This window comes from Bos indicus, chromosome 15 (assembly GCF_029378745.1).
Source record: "Bos indicus isolate NIAB-ARS_2022 breed Sahiwal x Tharparkar chromosome 15, NIAB-ARS_B.indTharparkar_mat_pri_1.0, whole genome shotgun sequence".
Taxonomy (NCBI): domain Eukaryota; kingdom Metazoa; phylum Chordata; class Mammalia; order Artiodactyla; family Bovidae; genus Bos; species Bos indicus.
The window spans coordinates 8196713-8218556 of NC_091774.1; the positions used below are offsets into that span (position 1 = coordinate 8196713).

General features: G+C 37.4%; 1 long non-coding RNA gene across 1 annotated transcript in view; it reads right to left on the reverse strand.

Annotated features, from left to right (window-relative positions):
• Positions 1–21844, reverse strand: part of LOC139187273 (uncharacterized) — a 55062-nt gene that overhangs the window by 16811 nt on the left and 16407 nt on the right. The window lies entirely within an intron of this gene.

The following is a 21844-nucleotide window of genomic DNA, read 5'->3' on the forward strand; positions in this document are numbered from 1 at the left end:
GCACCACCAAGCTGGAGGCAAGTTTCCCATTTCTACTTCAGTATCCCTTAGTATGGATGCCAGACCATCTGAAATCAGAAGTAGATGACAGGATACATACAGAGAGAGCTTCAGGAGAATCTCTCTAGTTCTGGAATAGATAAATCCACAGCAAAGTTGGAGAGCTGGGGTTGGAATTCAGCACTCCTCCCATGATAATAAATATAAGTAGAAAGAAAAACTGCAAAGATGTAGAAGAACTGAATATCAACCAGCTGAAATGTTAGAGCCATGCATCTGAACACAGCAGAGTAGGTATTTGTTTCAGTTGCACCTGGAACATTCCCCTGATCATATCCTGAGTCATAACACTTAAAAACAAACAAAATCATACCAAGTATGGTGTCTAACAATAATGAAATCAATCTAGGAATCATAACACAAAGATAATAGGAAAATACTCCAACACTTGGAATTCAGACAACATATTTCTAAAATATCCATAGGTCAAAGAGGAAGTTTCAAGGTAAATTAAAAAATATTTTGAACTTAAAGAAAATGAAAATGGAACATATTAAAATTTATGTGATGCAGCTGAAACAATGTTTAGAGAGAAATTTATAGCATTAAATTAGAAATGAAGGAAGGTCACAAATAATGTAAGCTTCAACCTTAAGAAACTAATACAAGAAGATAAAAATAAACCCCAAACAATGATGAGAGGAAATAATAAAGAGCAGAAATCAATGAAACTAAAACTGAAAAATAAAACAGATCATTGAAACCAAAAGCTAGTTCCTTAAGACATCCATTAATTTAGTAAACCTTTGGCAAAACAGATAACATAGAGATCTGAGATACCAACTACCAATACCAGGAATGTAATTAAAGCTATCACTACAGATCCAACAGATATTAAAGGATAACAAAAACTATTATGAATAATTACCTACACAAATTCAATAGCTTAAATGAGATAAACCAATTCCTCAGGAATCTTTCACACTAACAAAACTCAACAAAGATGAAAATAGATAACATAGATGATTGTGTGATGATTAAATAAATTTAATTCATATTTAAAATATTATAAAAAAGAAATCTCTAGACCCAAATGTATATATGAGCAATAACACAAAATCTATATGTTTTTCCCCAAGACATAGAAGAAGGAGCATTTCCAAGCTCATTACAGTGCTACCTTGAGACCAAATAAGGACAACACAAGAAAACTATAAACCAAAATCCTAAACAAAGTACTAGCATATCAAATTCAGCAATATAGTAATATAACAATAACAGTATACCATGATAAAGTGAGGTGTATCCAGGAAAAACAAGATGATACAATATTCAAAAATGGAGCAATGTCATCTACCATGCTAAAAGTCCTTAAAGAAGAAAAAATGGTCACATGATTATATCCAGTGATGGAGAAAATCATGGTAAAGGGCACATACATAAAACCTGCAGTTAACATCATGCTTAAAAGTAAAGACTCTTGAGAGTCCCTTGGACTGCAAGGAGATCCAACCAGTCCATCCTAAAGGAGATCAGTCCTGGGTGTTCTTTGGAAGGAATGATACTCCAATAGTTTTGGTTACCTCATGTGAAGAGTTGACTCATTGGAAAAGACTCTGATGCTGGGAGGGATTGGGGGCAGGAGGAGAAGGGGACAACAGAGGATGAGATGGCTGGATGGCATCACCGACTCGATGGACATGAGTTTGAATGAACTCCAGGAGTTGGTGATGGACAGGGAGGCCTGGCGTGCTGCAATTCATGGGGTTGCAAAGAGTCGGACACGACTGAGTGACTGAACTGAACTGAACTAAGAGTAAAAGATGCTGCTGTCCCCCTAAAACATATAAAGATAATTGCTTTTCAGTTTCATTGATTTCTGCTCTTTATTATTTCCTCTCTGGTCTTTGCTTTGGGTTTATTTTTATCTTCTTAAATGTTTGTTCATACCACTCCTTGTCATCATACTGGAAGTCTTGGCCAGTGCAACAAGGCAAATGAGATAGAAAGGAGGAAAGGAAGAGTAAAAGGGAGGAAAGAAATGTACAGGAAGTCCTCTGCATACCAGTCTTCAAGCTGAGAACTTCCAAAGGCGTAAAGGTCTGTTTCATCAACATCAGGCATGAGTGAGATTGCAGCTTGTCCTCTGTCTCCTGTTGCTGAGGAGCTCTGTCGGCTGGCAGAGCTCTACCATTTTCACTCTGTCAATTTCCACACCTTGCCTTCCTCCAATCAGTTACTTTTACTGCCTGTTCACTCAATGCCAGCTCCTGTAGGCCAACTGTTGTACTGTACTACTGTACTTTTCAAGGTACTATAGATTAAAATGTTTTGTGTTTGTTTGTTTTCGTGTGTTATTTTTGTGAAAAGCATTATGAACCTATCACAGTACCTACTACATAGCTGATGGTGTTAGTTGGGTACCTAGGCTAACGTTGTTGAACTTACAAACAAATTGGGCATATGGTCGCACTCTCAGAATGGAACACATTTTCCTGTAAGGAACAAACTGTATACAGATTTGTAAAGAAGAAATAGAACTGCCTCTGTTCACAAAGGACAGAACTACCTACCTAGAAAATACAATAGAATTCATAAAAAACTATTTGAAGTATTAAATCAGTTTAGAAATGTCATAATAACCTAGACTAGCAAAAACACTTTTGAAAAAAAAAAATAAAGTTGAAGCAATCATACCACCTGATGATCAGAATTACTACAGTCTACAAAATAGTGTGGTAATGATAAAGAAATAGATGCATAAATTAATGAAGCTGAATAGAATCAAAAATTAGACCCAGACAAAGATGGTCAATGATTTTTTTTTACAAATTTGCAAAAATAATTTAAAGAAGAAAGAATACTTTTTCAATAAAATGCATTGGAATAATTTGACATCCAAAAGCAAAAAAATTAAGTTAGATGGAAGTCTTGCATTTTATACAAAATTTAACTATAAATTAACCATAGTTCTAAACATACAGCTTAAAACTACAAAACTTCCATGAGAAGATGTTTGTGATTTAGGTTAAAGATTTTTTAGATATGACATAAAAACTCAATCAATAAAAGTTAAATGAATATTACTTCATCAAAATAAAAATGTTTGCTCTGTAAAAGACCTTTTCAAGAGAATGAAAAGACAAATGACATATGGGAGGAACTATTCACAGATCATGCATCTAATAGAGAATGGAGTATATAAAGAACCCTCAAAACTCAGTGGCAGAAAAGGAAATAACCCAGTTAAAAAGTGTGCTGAAGACTTAAAGAGACTCTCTACCAAGAGGATGTGAATGAAAAAATAAGTACTTTTTAAAATGTACAATATTACTAGCCATTAGGGAAATGCAAACTAAAACTAGAATGAGAGTCCACTAAATTTCTGTTAGAATAACCAAGATAGAAAAATACAACACCAGGTTCAGGCAAGCATGCAGAACAACTGGGACTCCCATCCAGTGCTGGTGGTCATGCAAAATGGTCTAAACATTTCAGAAAAGAGAATCATACTTTCTTATACAGCTAAACATATACTTAACATATAACCCAGCCACCCCACTCCTAGGCATGTACTGTAGAGAAATATTTACAAGAAAACTTATCATTACACAAATACTTGTACACAGATGTTCACAGTCATTCTATTCACAACTACAAAAATTGCAAAGAATTGAAATATACTTCATGGGTGAATGCATAAGCAAGTCATAGTACATCCAGAAAATGAAACACTCCTTAGAAGTTTGAAAAACAGAATTATTGATATATGTAACAGCTTGAATGAATCTTCAAGGCGTTATGGTGAGTTAAAGAAGCTTGCCTCAGGAGATTATATGCTGCATGATTCCATTTATATAATATTCTGTAAAAAAAAAAATGATATGACAGAGAACAGATGAGCAGTTGCCATGGGTAGGTTGTGGGGAGAGAGTGATTACAAAGGGGTAACACTGAAATTGGGGTGATACAATTTTACCCTGATTATGGACCAACTACATCATCTACTTATGTGTTAAAGTTCACAGAACTCAATGGCAAAAATCAACTTTACTGTATGGTCATCTTAATAACTTAATTTAAAAATACCCAAGAGAGAAATTGTCAGATCATAGGTAGGTTTAGTTTTATTTTTAAAATCCCAAACTTTTCTCTAAAGTGATTAAATGGTGCATTTTATATTTTCATCACTAATAAATGAGAATTTCAGTTGTTCTGTATTCTAATAAAAATTTAGTATTACTAGTCTTTCTAATATTAGCCATTCTAATAGGTATGGAATTATATCTTACTGAAGTCTCTATATGATTTTTTAATCACTACGTATTCTGTAATTTGCCACTCTCACAATTAACTCAGACCACACTTAGGGAAGTTTTTGACTCTTCCTTTCTGTATGCTCTAGAATTCATTACCCATAGACACCTAGGTTTATCTAACCAACATATGTGGACTTATTTTAATGTTGTCATTCCAGAAACAAATTGATAGAGAAAGTGGGGCTGAAAACACATGTGATAAACCTCTCCCATTTATTCAATTCTTAAGCATCATGAAGTTATAAATATTTTAGAGATATAAGGATCTCTAGAGATCATATTCTCCAAGCCTTTCATTTTACAAATCAATAAATGAAGACCATAGAGATTGCATTGCTTTGCCTGGGTCATATATCTAGCTAGTGTTATAATGCTTAAGAGTTGAAGATCATATCTTCAATGTTATCATGACATTTACTGGGAAGAACTTTTAATGAATCAAAATTATTTTAGGAGCATATTCCAGGAATGTATTTATGGCAAATATTGAATATCTCTTAATGCCAGACGTTATACCAGGTTCTGAGGATGTGGAAAGAAGCAGTAAACATTTCAAAGAAACATAGAATCTAGTTAAGATACAAATGCATCTCATTCTATACTATATGCCATGTGCTGTATACAAAACATAGCATAAAGTGGACAGTGCCCCAGTAGGAAAGTGAAGTTCTTTAATTGCACTGGGAAAGTCAAGGAAGGCTTCACTGAGGAAGTGATATTTGATTTAGACTTTGAGTGAAAGGAATTATACTTCTGTTTAAGATGAGATACCAATGGAATTATGGAGAGTTTCTAATATTTAAATTAAGATTACATATAAATACAGAAAATGTATGTAATCATTTCAAATACAGACTAACTTCCACATTTTCTGAGAAGTAGTTAGCATAAAAGAGAAGAATAAGAAAAAAAATCAAGTAACTTTGAAATGAGCTTGGTGGACATTTTGGTTAAAAAAAAAAAAACTGGAAGGCATCCCAGTAGGGAAGAAAACAATTTTTTTGGTTTGGGTAACCAAAGCATCATGAACTGTGGATTGTTTTTAAAAGTTATAATAAACGTAGACACATATAACTCATTTTGCTCTTAATTCTAAAAATATATCATAATTGGAGATGAGCCAAGTGAGGTGACATAAACTGGTTTAGTACTATAATCAAATAAATAATGAGATTAATTGGACATTCCAAATTAGTGCCTAACTTTTATATTTCTACATGGTAATTAGCCACAATTATTAAATACTCATATTTGTAATATTATTTTTACCCAATCAAACCAAATATTTGCAGGTCCAGTTAATGAAAGGAAAAGGGAGAATGGCAGAGTGGAAAGTTTACAATATGACAGCTAAAAATGTCTTACTAATTCAAACCAGGTCTTTGACTTCCCTATCAGTAAGTAAACATAGACTTGGACTTCTAAGACCATTGTCAGCATCATCCATTATTATTCTTAAGCAGTTACAATCTAATAAACTGCATAGCAGGCATTATACCAACTTTAGTATCTCAGTGTATTTGTACATGAACATTACCAGATATTATCTAGTCCACTTTGAAGATAAGACAAAAGCAGTACAAAGATTTTAAATAATTGGTCTAGAGTCATATGATAAGTAAAACAGAGGAAACTTTGCACATGTCTCAACTTCCAGCAAAAACTTAGTGGAAGCTTAGCTTTAAATCATTCTCTTTCTCTAAAAGGCCATAAAGGAAACAAGGACAATAAGAAAAATGCAAATTTGATTTTCAACAAAGGCTGAAGAAACACCTGGCAACTACAAATTTTGTGTACAAATGCTGAATTCAGAGCTGGTAGCAGAGCCTTGCATAAAACTGTGCTGGGATATAATAAAGGTTAAGGAGAAGAGTAGGGAAAGCATGGGAAAACAAACCAGCAGACCTGGAGAAGGACCCATTCTGACTGGAACTACTGTGAGGAGGAGAAGGGGCACAAGGAGAAGCAGAGAGAGAGGGCTCAGGCTGCAGAGGAAGAGAAGGCCATGAAGCAATCAAAAACAAATCTTCTGAATATTAGGAAATCCCCCAAAGGCAGCTGCTGTCTCCTGATGGCAACAGCAGAGTCAAACCTGTAGAAGTTTAGGTATGGCAATAGAAATCTCTTTGAACCAGCTCAGGTTCAAGAAGTAGAGGAAACAGTCTTTCATCTTCCCCATCGTGTGCTTCTTATAAAAAATAGAAGAGCTGGTCCCAAAAGAATAAATCTTAATGAAGTATGTGAAAGAGAAAAGGAACAGACACCATGTTCCACCACATGCACACAATACCATGTTTTCAAAATGTGAAAAGAGCAATAAAACTTGCCTATAGAAAAATATTCACCAGAAAATATTATCAGTATCAGATGAAAATTTCAAACCAAATCTTTTTAGAGAAATAATGAAGCAATCATGATTCTGAAGGAAGATCACAAAACTGAAATATAAAAACTCAGGGAAGAAATGGCCAGAAAACAGTCAGGAATAATGTGACAACAGAAGATGAATCAAGAACTTGAAAAGGTTGGGTTAAAAAAAAACAATAAAAAAGGCCAAAAGATGTCAGAAATAAGGGTAAACTTGAAGGAAAAGAGATTATTAAAAAAGCCTTTAAAAAATTCAAACATATTGTCATTAGACAATTTTGAAAAAATAAAAATAACAATAGAATACTGTTTGAATAAACTACAGTTTATATGCACACAATGGAGTACTATGCAGCTGTAAATATTAATTAGTAAGATATATATGAACTTAAATAGAGTGATTTCCAGGAAATGTTATTAAGTGAGAGAGATACCTTTATATGCAAAAAACAAGAAGAGAGAAATAAAATGGCTAATTTATCTTTTTATATTTACAGAAGGAAAAACAGGACTATAAACCTAGTAACAAAAAAATTGGTTATCTGTGGGGGAGTATTATGAAGGTGAGAGGGACAAAAGAGGCCATGGCATTTCTCTAAGAAAGTATAACATTTCTGTAATTATGACTTCTGGAAGCATGACAATATTCTACATATTCTAGAAATAAAAATTGATCACCAAGGGGCAGAAAAACAAAAAAATTAAAACTAAAACCAAACAAAACCAATGTATACTACTGTATTTCAAATGAATTACAATAATACTAAAAATAAAGGAACAAATTCAAATAATCTTTTAATTTATTTTTTAATTGAAGGATAATTGCTTTACAGAATTTTATTGTTTTCTGTCAAACTTCAACATGAATAAGCCATAGGTATACATATATCCCCTCTTTTTTGATCTTCCTTCCCACCCTCCCCATCCCACCCCTCTAGGTTGATACAGAGCCCCTGTTTCAATTTCTTGAGCCATACAGCAAATTCCCATAGGCTATCTATTTTACATAATGGAATGTATGTTTCCGTGTTACTCTTTCCATACATATCACCTTCTCCTCCCCTCTCTCCATGTCCATAAGTCTATTCTCTATATCTGTTTCCCCATTGTTGCCCTGTAAATAAATTCTTCAGTACCATTTTTCTAGATTCCGTATGTATGTGTTAGAATACAATATTTACCTTTCTCTTTCTGACTTACTTCACTCTGCAAAATAGGTTCTAGGTTCACCCACCTTATGAGAACTGACTCAAATGCATTCCTTTATATGGCTGGGTAATATTCCATTGTGTATATGTACCACAACATCTTTATCCATTCATCTGTTGATGAAACATCTAGGTTGCTTCCATGTTATAGCTATTGTAAATAGTGTTGCAGTGAACAAAGGGGATACATGCGTCTCTTTCAATTTTGGTTTCCTCAGGGTATATGCCTAGGAGTGGGAATGCTGGTTGGCTGGATCATCGAAAAAGCAAGAGAGTTCCAGAGAAACATTTATTTCTTCTTTATTGACTATGCCAAAGCCTCTGACTGTGTGGATCACAATAAACTGTGGGAAATTCTTCAAGAGATGGGAATACCAGACCACCTGACCTGCCTCTTGAGAAACCTATATGCAGGTCAGGAGGCAACAATTAGAACTGGACATGGAACAATAAACTGGTTCCAAATAGGAAAAGGAGTTCGTCAAGGCTGTATATTGTCACCCTGCTTATTTAACTTATATGCAGAGTACATCATGAGAAACGCTGGGCTGGAAGAAGCATAAGCTGCAATCAAGATTGCCAGGAGAAATATTAATAACCTTAGCTATGTAGATGACACCACCCTAATGGCAGAAAGTGAAGAGGAACTAAAAAGCCTCTTGATGAAAGTGAAAGTGGAGAGTGAAAAAGTTGGCTAAAAGATCAACATTCAGAAAACTAAGATCATGGCATCCAGTCCCATCACTTCATGGGAAATAGATGGGGAAACAGTGGAAACAGTGGCAGACTTTTGGGGGGGGGGCCTCCAAAATCTCTGCAGATGGTGACCGCAGCCATGAAATTAAAAGACGCTTACTCCTTGGAAGAAAAGTTGTGACCAACCTAGATAGCATATTCAAAAGCAGAGACATTGCTTTGCCAACAAAGGTCCATCTAGTCAAGGCTGTGGTTTTCCCAGTGGTCATGTATGGATTTGAGAGTTGGACTGTGAAGAAAGCTGAGTGCTGAAGAATTGATGCTTTTGAACTGTGGTGTTGGAGAAGACTCTTGAGAGTCCCTTGGACTGCAAGGAGATCCAACCAGTCCATCCTAAAGGAGATCAATTCTGGGTGTTCATTGGAAGGACTGATGCTGAAGCTGAAACTCCAGTACTTTGGCCACCTCGTGTGAAGAGTTGCCTCATTGGAAAAGACCCTGATGCTGGGAGGGATTGGGAGCAGGAGGAGAAGGGGACGACAGAGGATGAGATGGCTGGATGGCATCACCAACTCGATGGACATGAGTTTGGGTAAACTCCGGGAATTGGTGATGGACAGGGAGGCCTGGAGTGCTGTGATTCATGGGGTCACAAAGAGTCAGACTCAACTGAGCGACTGAACTGAACTTAACTGAACTGATGGTGGTTTTATTCCTATTTTTTTAAGGAATCTCCATACCATCTTCCATAGTGGCTGTATCAATTTACATTCCCACCAACAGTGCAAGACGATTCCTTTTTCTCCACACCCTGTCCAGCATTTATTATTTGTAGACTTTTTGGTGATGGCCATTCTGACTGATGTGAGGTGATATCTCATTACAGTTTTTATTTGCATTTCTCTAATAATGAACGATGTTGAGCATCTTTTCATGTGTTTGTTAGCCATCTGTATGTCTTCTTTGGAGAAATGTCTGTTTAGGTCTTTTTCCCACTTTTTGAGTTGGTTTTTTTTTTTTTTTTTCCTGGCATTGAGTTGTATGAGCTGCTTGTATAGTTTGGAAATTAATCCTTTGTCAGTTGTTTCATTTACCATTACTTTCTCCCATTCTGAGGGTTGTTTTTTCACCTTGCTTATAGTTTCCTTTGCTGTGCAAAAGCTTTTAAGTTTAATCAGGTCCCACTTGTTTACTTTTGTTTTTATTTCCATTTCTTTAGGAGGTGGGTCATAGAGGATCTTGCTTCATGTCATCGAGTGTTTGGCCTGTTTTCCTCTAAGAGTTTTATAGTTTCTGGTCTTATATTTAGGTCTTTAATCCATTTTGAGTTTATCTTTATGTATGGTGTTAGGAATTGTGCTAATTTCATTCTTTTACATGTAGCTGTCCAGTTTTCCCAGCACCATTTATTGAAGAGGCTGTCTTTGCTCCATTGTATATTCTTGCCTCCTTTGTAAAAAATAAGGTATCCGTAGGTGAATGGGTTTATTTCTGGACTTTCTGTCTTGTTCCATTGGTCTCTATTTCTGTTTTTGTGCCAGTACCATACTGTCTTGATGACTGTATAAGTGTTAATTGCTCAGTCATGTCTGACTCTTTGTGACCCCTTGGACTGTAGCCCGCCAGGCTCCCCTGTCCATGGAATTCTCCAGGAAGAATACTGGAGTGGGTTGCCATTTCCTCCTTCAGGTATCTTCCCAACCCAGGGATTGAATCTGGGTCTCCTGCACTGCAGGCAGATTCTTTACCATCTGAGCCATGAGGGAAGCCCCATAGTGTAGCATTGATTGTATTGATGACTGTAGCATTGTAATATAATCCGAAGTCAGGAAGGTTGATTCCTCCAGCTCCATTCTTCTTTCTCAAGACTGCTTTGGCTATTTGGGGTCTTTTGTGTTTCCATATGAATTGTGAAATTTTTTGTTCTAGTTCTGTGAAAAATGCCATTGGTACATTGATAGGGATCACACTGAATCTGTAGATTGCATTTGGTAGTATAGTAATTTTCACAATATTGATTCTTCCTACCCAGGAACATGGAATATCTCTCCATCTGTTTATGTCATCTTTTATTTCTTTCATCAGTGTCTTATAATTTCTGTGTACAGTTCTTTTGTCTCCTTAGATAAGTTTGTTCCTAGATATTTAATTCTTTTTGTTGCAATGGTGGATGGGATTGATTCCTTAATTTCTATTTTTGATTTTTCATTGTTAGTATATAGAAATGCAAGTGATTTCTGTGTATTGATTTTGAATCCTGCAACTTTGTTAAATTCACTGATTAGCTCTAGTAATATTCTGATACTATCTTTGGGGTTTTCGAGGAGCTACCCCACGCCCCTAAGCCTGAGGCCAAGGGCGGCAGCGGGGAGGAGCAACTGCACAACCGAGGCCAGGGGCGGTGGCCAGGAGGACCAACCCCACGTCCAAGGAGCTGTGGCTGTGCAGGCGCAGGAGGGCCTAGAGGAGCTATCCCACACTGAAGGTCAGGAAGGGCGGCGGTGAGGAGATACCCCTCATCCAAGGTAAGGAGCAATGGCTGCGCTTTGCTGGAGCAGCTGTGAAGAGATACCCCATGCCCAAGGTAAGAGAAACCCAAATAAGATGGTAGGTGTTGCAAGAGGGCAGCAGAGGGCAAACACACTGAAATCATACTCAAAGAAAACTAGTCAATCTAATCACACTAAGACTACAGCCTTGTCTAACTCAATGAAACTAAGCCATGCCCATGGGGCAACCCAAGACGGGTGGGTCATGGTGGAGAGATTTGACAGAATGTGGTCCACTGGATAAGGGAATGGCAAACCACTTCAGTATTCTTGCCTTGAGAACCCCATAAACAGTATGAAAAGGCAAAATGATAGGATACTAAAAGAGAAACCCCCCAGGTCAGTAGGTGCCCAATATGCTGCTGGAGATCAGTGGAGAAATAACTCCAGAAAGAATGAAGGGATGGAGCCAAAGCAAAAAGAATACCCAGCTGTGGGTGTGACTGGTGACAGAAGCAAGGTCCGATGCTGTAAAGAGCAATATTGCATAGGAACCTGGAATGTCAGGTCCATGAATCAAGGCAAATTGGAAGTGGCCAAACAAGAGATGGCAAGAGTGAATGTCGATATTCTAGGAATCAGCGAACTGAAATGGACTGGAATGGGTGAATTTAACTCAGATGACCATTATATCTACTACTGCGGGCAGGAATCCCTCAGAAGAAATGGAGTGGCCATCATGGTCAACAAAAGAATCCAAAATGCAGTACTTGGATGCAATCTCAAAAATGACAGAATGATCTCTGTTCGTTTCCAAGGCAAACCATTCAATATCACAGTAATCCAACTCTATGCCCCAACCAGTAACACTGAAGAAGCTGAAGTTGAACGGTTCTATGAAGACCTCCAAGACCTTTTAGAACTAACACCCAAAAAAGATGTCCTTTTCATTATAGGGGACTGGAATGCAAAAGTAGGAAGTCAAGAAACACCTGGAGTAACAGGCAAATTTGGCCTTGGAATACGGAATGAAGCAGGGCAAAGACTAATAGAGTTTTGCCAAGAAAATGCACTGGTCATAGCAAACACCCTCTTCCAACAACACAAGAGAAGACTCTATACATGGATATCACCAGATGGTCAACACTGAAATTAGATTGATTATATTCTTTGCAGCCAAAGATGGAGAAGCTCTATACAGTCAGCAAAAACAAGACCAGGGCTGACTGTGGCTCAGACCATGAACTCCTTATTGCCAAATTCAGACTTAAACTGAAGAAAGTAGGGAAAACCACTAGACCATTCAGGTATGACCTAAATCAAATCCCTGATGATTATACAGTGGAAGTGAGAAATAGATTTAAGGGCCTAGATCTGATAGATAAGAGTGCCTGATGAGCTATGGAATGAGGTTCGTGACATTGTACAGGAGACAGGGATCAAAACCATTCCCATGGAAAAGAAATGCAAAAAAGCAAAATGGCTGTCTGGGGAGGCCTTAAAAATAGCTGTGAAAAGAAGAGAAGTGAAAAGCAAAGGAGAAAAGGAAAGATATAAACATCTGAATGCAGAGTTCCAAAGAATAGCAAGAAGAGATAAGAAAGCCTTCTTCAGCGATCAATGCAAAGAAATAGAGGAAAACAACAAAATGGGAAAGACTAGAGATCTCTTTAAGAAAATCAGAGATACCAAAGGAACATTTCATGCAAAGATGGGCTCGATAAAGGACAGAAATGGTATGGACCTAACAGAAGCAGAAGATATTAAGAAGAGATGGCAAGAATACACAGAAGAACTGTACAAAAAAGATCTTCATGACCCAGATAATCACGATGGTGTGATCACTGACCTAGAGCCAGACATCCTGGAATGTGAAGTCAAGTGGGCCTTAGAAAGCATCACTACGAACAAAGCTAGTGGAGGTGATGGAATTCCAGTTGAGCTATTCCAAATCCTGAAAGATGATTCTGTGAAAGTGCTGCACTCAATATGCCAGCAAATTTGAAAGACTCAGCCGTGGCCACAGGACTGGAAAAGGTCAGTTTTCATTCCAATCCCAAAGAAAGGCAATGCCAAAGAATGCTCAAACTACTGCACAAATGCACTCATCTCACACGCTAGTAAAGTAATGCTCAAAATTCTCCAAGCCAGGCTTCAGCAATATGTGAACCATGAACTTCCTGATATTCAAGCTGGTTTTAGAAAAGGCAGAGGAACCAGAGATCAAATTGCCAACATCCGCTGGATCATGGAAAAAGCAAGAGAGTTCCAGAAAAAATTTATTTCTGCTTTATTGACTATGCCAAAGCCTTTGACTGTGTGGATCACAATAAACTATGGAGAATTCTGAAAGAGATGGGAATACCAGACCACCTGATCTGCCTCTTGAGAAATTTGTATGCAGGTCAGGAAGCATCAGTTAGAACTGGACATGGAACAACAGACTGGTTCCAAATAGGAAAAGGAGTTCATCAAGGCTGTATATTTTCACCCTGTTTATTTAACTTATATGCAGAGTACATCATGAGAAACGCTAAACTGGAAGAAACACAAGCTGGAATCAAGATTGCCGGGAGATATATCAATAACCTCAGATATGCAGATGACACCACCCTTATGGCAGAAAGTGAAGAGGAACTCAAAAGCCTCTTGATGAAAGTGAAAGTGGAGATTGAAAAACTTGGCTTAAAGCTCAACATTCAGAAAACGAAGATCATGGCATCCGGTGCCATCACTTCATGGGAAATAGATGGGGAAACAGTGGAAACAGTGTCAGACTTTATTATTTGGGGCTCCAAAATCACTACAGATGATGACTGCAGCCATGAAATTAAAAGACACTTACTCCTTGGAAGGAAAGTTATGACCAACCTAGATAGCATATTCAGAAGCAGAGACGTTACTTTGCCAACAAAGTTTCGTCTAGTCAAGGCTATGGTTTTTCCTGTGGTCATGTATGGATGTGAGAGTTGGACTGTGAAGAAGGCTGAGCGCCGAAGAATTGATGCTTTTGAACTTTTGTGTTGGAGAAGACTCTTGAGAGTCCCTGGGACTGCAAGGAGATCCAACCAGTCCATTCTGAAGGAGATCAGCCCTGGGATTTCTTTGGAAGGAATGATGCTAAAGCTGAAACTCCAGTACTTTGGCCACCTCACGCGAAGAGTTGACTCATTGGAAAAGACTCTGATGCCAGGAGGGATTGGGGGCAAGAGGAGAAGGGTACGACAGAGGATGAGATGGATGGATGGCATCACTGACTCAATGGACATGAGTCTGAGTGAACTCCGCGAGTTGGTGATGGACAGGGAGGCCTGGCGTGGTTCGATTCATGGGGTCCCAAAGAGTCGGACACGACTGAGCGACTGATCTGAAATGATCTGATCTGATACACCAATAAGCAAAATCAAAACAATCCAACAAAAATAAAGTACAGTAGATTGAGCCGGTAAACAAAGGAAACCAAAAATTATATCTACCAGTTAAGAGCAAAACTAACTAAAGCACAAACTGGAAAACAAAACTAAAGCAAGTGGGGAATAAAGAAATGAAAATGAAACTAAAGCCAAGTGGGGAATAAAGAAATGAAAGTGAAACTAACAAATATGTTGAGAGGAAAGGAAAGAAATAAAAGAAAGAACAGATAGGCAAAGTTAGAGGTAGATGAAGAAGATTTATATACAGTAAAGATTAACTGCAAGGGGACAACAACAGTAGGAAAAGCAAACAAAGGAATGAATGTAGAAAAAAACTATAGGTTTAAAAAATTAAAATTAAAAAAAAGAGATTATAAAAAAAAAAAAAAAAGGAGAACTCCACAGAACTGCAAAAGCCCAATGTAGAGGCAGAGGTTTATAACAATAGTAAAAAAAAAAAAAAAAAATGTGACTGAGAAAAAAAGAAAAAAAAAGCTCAAAAGCTTAATTAGATTTCATAGTGGCAATAAAATTGACAAGTACAACACAAGGGGGGAAAAAAGAAAAAAATCCAAAAGAATCTACATAACAAGTCAAAACATAAGAAAAAGAAATGTTTTTCTTGAGTCACTGCTGTCAGAGTCCTTTCCCTCCCTGGGACTCACAGTCTACCTCGCCTCCCTAGGATGCCCTGCAACACTCTGCTGGTCTCTGGACCTGCTGTGGGGGCAGCTCAGACTCTAATCTGGTCCTCCTCCTGTGTGTTCTTGCTTCCAATGTCCATAGCTATCAGAACTAGTGCGTTTTCTTCTGTGGAAGCTCTCAATGTCTTTTTATATATTCCGTAGACACAGACTCTGCCTAGTTGATTGTGTGGATTTAATCTGGAGCTTGTACAGCTGGTGGGAAGTTTGGGGTCTTCTTCCTTAGCCACACTGCCCCTGGGTTTCATGTAGTTTTATTTCCACCTCTGCATGTGGGTCTCCCCCTGGGGTTTGCTTCTGAGGCTGTCCTGGAAGACTTGGGTTTGCCCCTGTGAGGGCCAGGTGCAGAGGTGGTGCAGCTGCTTGGGTCACGGGGGTTCTGGCAGCACCAGGTAATCAGGGGATTTGGCAGCTAGGGTAGTAGGGAATAAAGTGCTCTAGAAGGGTATGGTAACCTGTATTGGCGAATACATTCCAGTATTCTTGCCTGGAGAACCCCCCTGACAGAGAAGCCTGGCAGGCCACAGTCCACAGGGTCGCAAAGAGTTGGACATGACCAAAGCATCCCTGTGTGCAGACACAAGACTTTTTGCCTGTGGCAGCTCTGCCCCAGGGAGGGTTGAGTGTGAAGGTGGCACAGCTGCCTGGGTCGCAGGGACCCTGGCGGCGCCAAGTGTGCAGGGACACGGACTGACTCTGCTGCAGGAGTTATGGCCATATCAGAATCTTTTTTCGAGCCTCCTGTAGCTGGCGATTAGAAGGCCTTTTTAGCCAGTCTTCCTCTGTAGCTTCACCAGTTCAGACACTTAGAGGGCTCCCTTGCCTGGGGTCTTTCTCTGTTGTTCTTCATGTCAGGCACATAGAGAGGCCCCCTGACTCGGGTCCTACTCTATAGATTGGTGCCTCAGGCACTTAAAGAGGCACCGTGGGTGGGGTCCTACTCTATAGTTCAGTGCCTCAGGCATTTGATGGGCCAGCCTTTCTACTGTTCAGCTGCTGATGCTGGCATGGGGGTGGGGGGGGGGGGGGCGGGGAGAGAGGCTTTGGTGATGGCTCCACCCCCTACGCATGATTCAGCAGTATCCCCTTGCTTCCATGGCTACCTGGCTTTCCTCTACAGGCATTTCTCACCACAATCTCCTCCCTCACACCCCCTCGATCTGTCTCTCCAGTCAACAGCAGCCCTCACGCTGGGATTGCCCTACAATCCCTAAACTCCAGTTCCCAGCCACTGCACCTTCCAGGGAACCTGTGTCCCTGTCCGGGGTATGTATGGCTGCGGCAAGAACTGTCTGATTCTCATTCCATTTAGGCTGCCACAGATCAGCTGCTTCACTCTCAGCCTTAAATGTTTCTCCTCTGACCCAGACAATTGCTCCAATATGGGAATCAAACCCCTGCTTCAGATCCCCCACCCGCTGAGGGCAGGTCCAGTCCTACTAACACTCCTGTTTTTCCCCCTAGTTCCTTTATCCTACCGAGTTCTGCGTGGTTCTATATATTCTTTTCCACCAGTCAGTACTCCTGTCTGCTCTCAGCTTGTGTTCTGCATGCACTTCTGTGTCTGAAGGTGTGTTCCTGATGTATCTGTGGAGAGAGATGTACTCCACATCCACCTACTCCTCCACCATCTTGTTATCCTCAAACAATTTTTAAACATGGTATTTAACTATATCTCTTCAGTCAGAGGGAGGAGGGAAGAGATGGGAAGAAATGGCAAAAAAAAAAAAAAAAAAACACTGAATTTTTTTGTAGGCAGTTTTATAGTAGTACAGATGAAACAACTCTGAAATTATCTTCGGTATATTGTTGGGTTGAGGAAATTAAATAAATGCTTTGAATGTTTTCATGTTGTTAAGAATCAGGATTCTCACTATGGAAGAAAGGAGATACAAACATAGGATGAGGCAGGGCAAGGAAAACTCTATGGAGATGAACTGGATTTCAAGGTATCTGTAAGAATAGTGATTTCTGGTATCTTCATAGGTAGATGATTAGATTATATAATACATTATACATAAATATTATATAGATCATGTATGTATAGTAGATCATATATGCATATATGTACACTGTGTGTGCGCACACACACACACACACATACACACACATTTCTTAACTCTGGTGAAAGGGCCTACAGGCAAAGATAAATACTCCAGGAGCAATGAGCACATTGAAATCTACATTTTAACTTCTAATTGCATTTTCCACTAAAATGACCAAGTTTCCTCAGAGAAATGGATGATTCAATGGTGGGACAGGTTTTGCAAAGTGATCCCAGAACATATTAAGCCACAAAGTAAGAAAATGTTAAAAATAACTGACTGGGGCATGTTAAAAGGACAATGGAGCTAAGGAACTCTGATGAACAGCAACAGGAACTCCCACTGGGCCAAATCTGGTATAATATGGGTACTCAAATTCAGTATAGAGAGATAAAAAGTTTAAATTAAAAATAGGAATTTATGAGGTCACTTTGATAATGAATGGCTTGGGCAGGTAGATGAAGGAATGAATGAATGAATGAGGGAGAACTTTTCTGACTGATAAAGGTGGAGAGAAAATTGGAGTAGGAAAATAAAAATGATTCAACTGTAAGAATAAGGATTGTAAGAGGGAAAGAGCAAATATATGGTGGGTAAACTGAACAGTACCTTGACCAAATGATCAAAATCAATATAGCAATGAGGGGCAGATACGCCATGAGTGCCATCCCAAAGTGATGTTCTCAAGACAGGACATCATTTCTGTCTCCAACTTGTTATGCTTAACTCAAATCTAATCATAAGGAAACATCAGAATAATCACAATGAGAGGGATATTCCCTTTTTAAAAAACATGTCTGCATATTAAAAATATCAAAGTCATGAAAAAGTGAGAAAAGCTAAGAAGTTATTCCAGGTTTAAGGAAACTAAAGATACATGACAGTGAAAGATAACACATAGGCCTGAACTAGAGAAAAAAAAATGTTATAAAGAATCTTATTTGATCTACTGACAAAATTGGGAGTATGATGGCATAAAGTATTGTGTCAATGGTAAATTTCCTGAAAGTGAAGATCACACCATATAAGAGATCATTTATCTTAGGAAATACAAAAAGTAGTATTTATGAGTACAGATATATGATTTGTGCAACTCAGTCTCAGATGGTTCAGAAAAAAAATATGTATCTATCTATATTAACAGATATACAAATAGATAGAATGCCACAGATTAGATAGATGGATTAGATTGGATTATGTTAAGTGAATAAAGAAGTAAACAGCACAAAATGTTGGGAATCTGGGTAAAGGGTATATGGAATTTTTGGGTACCCTCATTAAAATTTTCTTTACATCAGAAATTATTTCCAAGCAAAAAATTCTTATTTAAATTGGGAAAACAAGGAACATAGACACCATGTATAAAGGGTCGAACTGTGTCCCACCTAAAAGACATATTCAAGTTCTAAACTCTGGTATCTGTGAATGTGACCTTATTTAGTTAGAAAAAAGATCTTTGCAAAGTAATGAGTTAAAGGTTTTGAGACGATATCACATTGGATTAGAGTGGGCCCTAAATCTCACGCCTTATATACTTAATAAGGAAAGGAGAGAACACAAAGACAAATACGACGGTCATGAGAAAACAGAAACAGATGAATGTGATACAGATAAAAGTTAAAACTGCCAATGATTTCTGGGTGCCACCAGAAGCTAGGAAGAGGCAAGGAAGAATTCTCTCCTGGAAATGTCAGAGGGAGCATGACTCTTCTGACACTTTGAATTCAGATTTCTGGCCTCCAGAACTGTAAGTGAATAAATTTCTGTTGTTTTGAGATACCATATTTGCAGTAATTTGTTACAGCAACCTTAGGAAATTTATATATCATGAAAAACATAATAAGTGCTATAGAAGATAAATATCAGAAAGAAAAAAGTCAAGAAAATAATGGAAAATAAATATATAAATCAGGCACAAGAGACTCAATACTTGCATAAATGGAATCTCCAAAGAACAATCAAACAGAATAAATAAATTATAATTCAAAACAGAAAATTATTGAATCTACATTTTGAAACAACACATCATACTGCAAAAAATCTGATACAGAATAGTCAACATGATATTCACCTTGGGAAGTTTACTAGATTTTGGTGATAAAGGCTCTTTCAGCAACCAGACAAAAACTTACAATGGAAAGAAAAAGAGCATCAGACTTTTGGTCTGAAACTACTTAAAGAAACCAAGATATGGCTGTAGAACCTTCAGCAGTGAGCATTCGATTTTTAATCCATGAAAATCTAAAATGAAAACAAACATTGAGATAAGGGATACATGGTAGGATATTCTATTTATGAATGATATAAATTAAAAGAGAGATAAAAGATAGAAAAGTAAAAAATGCTCTATGACTCATCCATTTGTACAAGTGAGAACCCAAGAATAAAGGTGAAAATCAAATATAAGTAAAACATATTAAGTAATACAATGCAAAACAATGAGGGAAGATAACATTATTGACTAAAATTGAGTTGTGGAAGAAAGGGAAGGAAGAGGAAGAAGATACAACATCTTGAGTTGATATGTTATATGAATTCTAATAGTAAAATTAGTTTGTTTGTTTTGCCTAACTGCACGCCTTGAGGGATCTTGGTTCCTTCACCAGGAATCGAACTCATGCTGTCTGCAGTGAAAGCACTGAGCCCTAACCACTGAACTGCCAGAAAATCCCCCAAATGACTTTTCTTTAAAAGTAGTTTTCACCATGATTTTCTCATAAATTCTAAAAATATGATTTCAAGAGGAAATCTGTGGCTATTTTTGTGGTTTACATGAAGCACTTTAAATTCTTTAAAGTTTTTTATTATCAAAAACTTTTATCAATGCCTGTCATATCAAACATTTTGATAAGTACAGTAATATACTAATAAACTTTATTTCTCTCATTTTTTATGGATAAGGATCAAGAGTTCGGGAAGAGATGAGAAGAATGTATGGCTGAATGAAAACTGGCAGAGGACAAAAATCATTAAAAATAACTAGGAGAGTAGAGTTCTTGCCTTAACTGTAGGAACCAGGCTGAGAAACAGCACAGGGAAAGAGAAAGTAATAGAAAAGTGAGGGAGGTAGGATTCCTCATAGCAATAATACATAAATCACCATCCTAGTCCAGCATCCTTTTTTCTTCTCTTTTATTTCTGCTTACCAGAATTGGTATACACAGGTTACTGTTTATGATGAGAAATACTAGTGTTTTCTATTTTCTAAATTTAGTTATGCTGTTAATATTGTGCTCTCACAATAATAGGTGTTCTAAAAATTTAATGGCTTCTTCTAAGCCTAGATTTCCACATTTTCAATGAATTGGTTAGTTTTTTAAAAAAGCCAAAATAATGGACAAATGAAGTTTGTCTTTGGGAGCAATGAGTTTGGCTCACAACTGAAAAAAAAAAAAAAATGCCTCCAGTTCCAGAAATGATCTGGCATCAAGTGCAATTTTTTTTTTTTTTTTTTTGCTGCACTTGATCTTACACTTTAAATTTTGTTTACCATATATTTTGCAAGTTATATGGATTATGTGGGCTTCCTTGTGGCTCAGACAGTAAAGAATCCACCTGCAATGTGGGAGACCTGGACTCGATCCCTGGGTTGGAAAGATCCCCTGGAGAAGGGCATGGCAATCCACTCCAGTATTCTTGCCTGGAGAATCCCATGGACATAGGAGCTTGGCGGGCTACAGTCCATGGGGTCACAATGAGTTGAACACAATTGAGTGACTAAGCATACATATGGATTATGTGGATATACACCTCTTCCGGATGGGGTGGAGGGATCCACTCCAATGTTCTTCTCAGTGTTAATAATACTTGTATGTAGTAGAACTGCAAAACTTAAAAAAAATTTTTTTTCTTTTTATATTTTATGTATTACAGCTTGAAACTTATAATTATCATAGTTCCCTTATTTTAACCTTTAATTAACCCTTAATTTAACTATATAATTACCATTGATCTTCTTAGCAACCTTGTAAGGAAAGTATCATTTCTGGTGTTTAATGTAGGAAAAACAGCTATTTTATTAATATACAGCATTTGTTCTTGTTTTTTATCAAAATTACCCAGAGAAGTACTAGATTCCTTTGCTCCTTCTAAGACAAATTTGAAGTTTATATAATAAAATTTTTAATGAATGACTCACATTAAACAGTATCAACTATAGGTTAACTATGATAGATCTTTAGTACCTATTAATATATCTGCCAATCATTCCTCATCCCACATCATCCCATATAGATTTTTAATGGTAATTTGGAAAATTCCTAAAAAATCACATTACTTTAAGGAAAAAAACTAGGCTATAAAATTCAATATTTCAGAACTGTAATACAAGCCATGTATGTAAGTGTATATAGTTCCAAGAACAGACAAATGTAACAAATGCACTTATTTGTAAACTCTGGACAACTACATACTAAACTGTAAAACCCAAAAAATGAATGCCATAGGCAGTAATTAGTGCAAGAAGTTGAAGAATAAGTCAGTGTACATAGAAGGATATACTGAATTCATAGTCATTTAAAAATATTATATTAGAGAGAATCACAAGTATGTATGATGTATACATGTATGATGTATACAAAAAATATTTATTGTTAAGATAAGT